Source organism: Echinops telfairi, unplaced genomic scaffold (genome assembly GCF_000313985.2).
Source record: "Echinops telfairi isolate 266 unplaced genomic scaffold, ASM31398v2 ScPeMD7_7474;HRSCAF=8512, whole genome shotgun sequence".
NCBI lineage: Eukaryota > Metazoa > Chordata > Mammalia > Afrosoricida > Tenrecidae > Echinops > Echinops telfairi.
In genome coordinates this window covers 674,024-680,156 of record NW_022111378.1, presented here as the reverse complement: position 1 = coordinate 680,156, position 6,133 = coordinate 674,024, and positions in this window count along the sequence as shown.

The following is a 6,133-nucleotide window of genomic DNA, read 5'->3' as shown; positions in this document are numbered from 1 at the left end:
TTTGACGCCAGATAACTGATCCCTTCGGCACCTCGTGATCACACAGGCTGATGTGTTCTTCCATGTGGGCTTTGTTGCTTCTGAGCTAGATGGCTGCTTGTTTACCTTCAAGCTTTTAAGACCCCAGACACTATATCCTTTGATAACCGGGCACCATCAATTAAGCTCCTTCTTATACACATATGGGTGCCTCTGGATTTGTTTCTTTAGTTAACCCAGACTCACACAATGTGTAAATTAGTAGGTCGTGCTTGTGTTCCAATAAAGCTTTATTTAAAACATGGGTATTAAGTGCTGAACTGTGTCTAAGTCATAGTGACCCTGTGTACAACAAAACAAAATGCTGCCTGGCCTTGCCCTTTGTTATCATATTAATGTTTGAGCTAATTGTTGCAACTGTCAGTAATCTGGGTTTGCCCCTTAAGCCAGAATTGGTTATTCCCTGAATTTCATTATAATCTTTAAAACATGTCTTGGTTAAATATTCTTTTACTTGGAACTATTTACAAGTAAAAACTATTTGCTGATTAGTTGTGTGATTAATATTCATTCCTATTATATATCTTAATCACTGTTATTGTTATATTAGGAGTCCTGGTGATGTTGCTTAGCGCAAATTAGGCTGCTTACCCCAAGGTCAGCAGTCCAAAACCACCAGCCACTCCACTCTATGAGAGAAAGAAGAGGCTTTCTACTGCTGTGAAGAGCGATGGTCTCAGAATCCCATGAGGTAGTCCCCCGCCCAAGGCACCATGAGTTAGAACTGACTCAATGGCAGTGAGTTTGGTTGCCAGGGGTTTTTTCTTATGATTTTAAAGGTTGAACGTTCCATGATTTTCTTTTTCAAATTGCAGGGCTGTGTGCGTGTTTACCTTTTAGATGGATATGGGTAGTTTTAAAGTTTTAAATAATTCACTTTCTTTTCCCTGAAGGAAATAAAATCCATAATTTCTTGCGCAAACTTTTGTTTTTTTCTTTCGTGTGTATGTGTGCCATTTTTATGCTGTAACATTTATGTCACCGGTAGCTTTCTGTTGCAAATGTAGTTTTTTTAAAAGTGAAATTTCAATTCCTATCAGTTGAATAAAAGTAACCCAATGCCTTTATGATATAAGGAAATAGCATGGGGGCCACATCTGACCTCCTGTAGCTTGAGTCAGAACAGAGAACCCATCTCCACACCAGCTCAAACGAATTCCCACAAGGCAGAGGTCAGTCATGCCTCCATCTGCATCCTTCTCTACCCTATTCTGACACCAACCCTCCCTCACAGCTGTGTGATTCTACTCACACAATGCTGGTGCTCCTTTTCTGCTGGGTTCAATAATCTGTTGCTATGGCTACACAGAATTTACCGACAGTGCTTAGAACTGTAGGAGTTCATTAGGGAAGTTAACAGGTTACCATAAGCCAAGATCAGAAACTATTAAAGGTATAGTCTTTTGTCCACAGCACTCTCTCTGTCTGGTTCCGTCTCTCAGTCACATGGTCCCTTGGCCTCTGCCTCGTTCTGTGAGCTGAGAAGATCATCTTTCTGCTGCATTACTTCAGTGCTGCTCTTGCGCACTGTCTCCTGGTCTCAGCGCAGGTCCTCTGCTCTGATCATGGCATGAACTCTGGGGCCTCTGTTACTGAAGCAGGGGTCTTGTATGTGTTCCATTAGTGGCTCTTCTTTCATTAGGATCCTGGGATTTCCTCTGTTCCTTCTTCTGAGTTGGCCCTGTTATACCCAAAGGAATGATAAAACTAACCAAGTCCTGAGTTAAAGAGACCGCTACACTCACTTACATGCTCCTACCCCAGCAGTGGGAATTACAAAGATGAAAAGCCATACTGAACAATTAGACAATATCACAGATATTAAAGAAAAACTGTATTATTAGTGGAATATTAAAGCTAAAAATGCACCTTTAAAGAAGAGAATTGGCTCATCCTCCATAATTTGAGAGGTTTCTAGCAACAAAGCCCACTAAATCAGCAATCAGCCAACTAAAACACCAGATAAAAATAGAATCCTTACTGCTATCTGAGAGAATAAAAATTCTTATAGAAATAGTCACAGGATCTTTCTGTTTTAAATAATATACTTTTTGATAAGAATATATGAAAGCAAATCAAAAGTACTGCTATAAAGTAATAGAAAACATTATTAAACAAAACTATCAAAACATGAAGCTGTTGTTTCTCAACACATAGTCCATTTAAGCCTGTTCACACCCAATGGCGATCTTTCCCTCTGTAACCTTTCCCCGATGGAGCTCTGGTGGCATAGGGAACTATGTGTTGGGTTCCTAGCCACAGGTCAGCAATTCAAATCCACTAGCCACTCCACAGGAGAAGGATGACATTTCTGCTTCGGTCAGGATTCACAGCTCAGAAATCCAAAGGAGCAATTCTGCGATGCTTACAGGGCTACCACGAGTCGGAGCAGACCCCAAGGCAGTGAGTTGGGAGGGTTTTTTAAAGATCATTTTATCGGGGGTCGTACAGCTCTTATCACAATCCATCCATCCATCCATTGTGTCAGGCACATTTGTACAGTTGTTGCCGTCATCATTCTCAAAACATTTGCTTTCTACTTGAGCCCTTGGTATCAGCTCCTCATTTTTGTTTTTTCTGGAGGTTTTTTTTTTCTTGGAACACTACCCAAAAGAATTCTTCACCATTGGACACCACGTCAAAATGCCGGTTTTGGCATGCTACAGGGACTCACAGTATGTTCCTTTTAAATGTTTTGAGTTTGGGCACCAAAAAGAAGTCTGAAAGGGCAAAACCAGGGCTTAAGGGTGGATAGGGTAAGTTTTCACAACAAAATTCTTACAGGACAGCCTTTGCTATCCTCAAAACATGCATTGTCAAGATGGAAAAATCTCAACACAACTTTCCTGGCCTTTTGCTCACCAATGCAGTTTTCATTTTTCTTAAAACTTCTTCATAGTAAGTCCCTGTGAGCATCTTGTGTCTTTCATGGCAGTCTATCAAGATGCTCCTTCAGTAGCCCCCCAAACAATCACCATAACCTCCGAGGTGACCTCTCTACCTTGAATTTAATTGGTTCAGCACATTCCCTGGGAAGCCACTATTTTAATTGGACTTTTTTATTTTTTAAGGCACTCTAAGAAGATTAAGGCAAATGTATTACTGAGAGAACATGGCTTAGGCCGGATTCTCTAGAGAAGCAAAATCAATCAATCAATCAATTAATCAATCGATCAATCAATCAATATTCATATCAAGAAAATAGCACACACAGTTGCAGAAGCAGGCAAGTCCAAGTCTAGGAAGAGTCTAAGTCCATGGGTAAGATGTTGGGCTGGAGGTTTTCCTAACTCACATAGATTGACAGGAAGACCAGAGGCTGGATGATACAGAGGCAAATGAAACCAAGGTTGGCATGTCAGATGGCAAGCTGTTGATGAGTCATAGGGTTGGCAAGCAATATGGTAGGCTGTTAGCTCAGTTCCAAAGAACTGGAGGTCGATAAGCCAGATTTATACCCAGCAAAAAGCAAGCAAGCTTTTCCACAGTGTCCACCTATATTGGAAGCAGGCTGAAGAAATTTCCTTTCAATTATTTGCATCAGGGGTGTGACCTGAGTAAGGGTGTTGCATCCCAGCCTAATCCTGCAACAGATTGGCTGCTCATTGTGGATCTCATTTTGGAGGGGATAGCTTTCTATTAGGTCAGGTCACGGGGGATTACTAGGTCTTAACTGACATACCAGTGAGAATACCGGTCCTGCCAAACCCACACAAAACCTGACTGTCACAGAACTTCTCTGATTAGAGACATGTCTACGCACGTGTTGTTTGTAATAAGCCATGTATGTGTGAACTGGAACCCTGGCTGTGCTTTTTTTTTTTTAACTTAACAATATGTTTTTATTACAGTTAAGAAGCCATCACCTACTTTCAGGTCATGGCAACATGTTTATTACTCTTTACATAGGAGTAACCAGTTTGTCTCAATCCAGCCTTTCCCCACTGATTTACAGTACCACTACCCCAAGGATGTATCAGGTTTCTTCTCTGAGTCCCCATTCCTACTCCCTGCCCTAATTACTCAAGCACTATCATACAGTGTGCTCTTCTCTTTTTTTTTACTCAATTTATTGGGGCTCATACAATTCATCACAATACATAGATCAATTGTGTAAAGCACATCTATACATTTGTTGCCCTCATTATTCCCAAAATTCGCTTTCCTCTTGGGTTCCCGGAATCAGCTCATTTTCCTTTTTTCCCCTCCCCCTCCCTTGTACCTCCCCTTGGCTGTGCTCTTTTGACTTATCTTCGTAGATGTACTTTGGCATTAGTACCACCACCAGATTTTCCTCTGCAACATTAATTTGAGGTTAACTTTGCTTTATGACCATTTGTTTTATATACAATTGCTTTTGGGGACCAGCAGCAAGGAAACAATTTAGGAGCCCTAAACTTTTTGCTTCGACAAAGGTAAAGTGAAATTAACTTTGATCTGCATGGTGACGTTGCTCAGAATTATCTAATGGATGGGTGGTGTGGTAATTACTTAATCTGGTGTCAATTTGAGTCTATTAAGCGTGAATGGGATGGAGTTTAGCCTGTTAATCAGGTCACAGCTTGATGACCTCATTTGGAGGCGCTACAGAGATAAATAGCTCACTGGTGGCCAGACCCACACTCTCTCTGCTTCGTATTCCTGTTGACAAGCCACATGGAGCTATGCTGATGGAGCCAGCGTCCTGAAGCTGGAGGAGCCATGTGGAGACACCTACCAGCACCGAGATGCTTCCACCCCACTGAATTCACAAGACTTTTCACCTACTGGCCTGTGATCTTCCTGCATTCGGCGTCATAGCATGTGTTGCGTGAGTCTGAAGAGGAATTTATAGATTGTTATCGAACATATGGGCTAATATCAGACTTATGGACTTGATCTGGACTGGGCTGGGATGTTTTCCCAATATACAATTGCTCTTTTATATAAAGCAATTTCTGCTACACACATGAGTATCTCTGGATTTGTTTCTCTAGTTAACCCAGACGAACATAGTTGACTTTTTAAAAAAATAAATTTTTAGATTTTGTTTTTAAATATACAAAAGGAGAGATAGTGATGCTGAGGAATCTGACTTAATGTTTACATCACTGGACTGAGAAAATGATTAGACTGGTTTTTAAGATATCTTCTCTTGGAATCTAGGAAAAGCCATGGCAATTTTGAGACCAAACCTGTCATCCATTGCTTTATCCACACGGTGCTGGAACTTATGCTCAATTCAAACAATTGGCCAGTATTAGGAGAGGGAAATGAAAGCTGCTTCACCGATAAGCCTGGTTAAATAAGCAGCGCGCCTAGTGGCCAGCTGTGCTTGTGAACTTTGCCTGGATGTATCTTTCAATGAAGTTTAGCAATAGTAGGGATTTGTGATGAGTAGCAAAGAAACATAGATGAGTTTTTAAAAAATAAATCACTTTAATGGGGGCTCGCACAACTCATCACATTCCATCCATCCATCCATTGTGTCAAGCACATTTTTACATTTGTTGCCATCATCATGTTCAACACATTTTCTTTCTACTTGAGCCCATAGATGAGTTTAATAAAGCTCTATATCTAACAGTCTAACAAATAAGCATGAAACTTGACAGAATGATTCAGGACTTCTCAGATTAGAAAATGTAGTTACCTCTTGATTACATGCAAATATAACTAAGCAAAAATAAAATCCTACTGCCATCCGGTCAATCCCCTCTTAGGTGGCACCAAGTAAGTTAGGGCAGAACTGCCCCCAGAGGCCCTTCAATGTCTGTAATTTACAGACGCAGATATCTGGTCTTGCTTCCCTGGTGTTACCTGGCAGGTCTGAACTCAGCCAGTCCAGAACAAACTATTTGTGCCAAACTGCAACCTTTTGATTCCCGACAGAACACTGTGTGTTCGTTCAGTCAACAAAGATTTATTGAGTGCCTCTTACTGTGTTTGGTATAGGGAATACAAATGTGATCCCTCTTTTTGTTGGCCCAGTGGGTTAGGCATTGGGCTGCGAGCCATAAGGTTGGCAATTTAAACCTATCAGCCACTCCCAAAATAGAAGGATAAGACCACTGGGTTGTGCTCTGTTCGGAGAAAGACTGGGCTTTCTACTCTC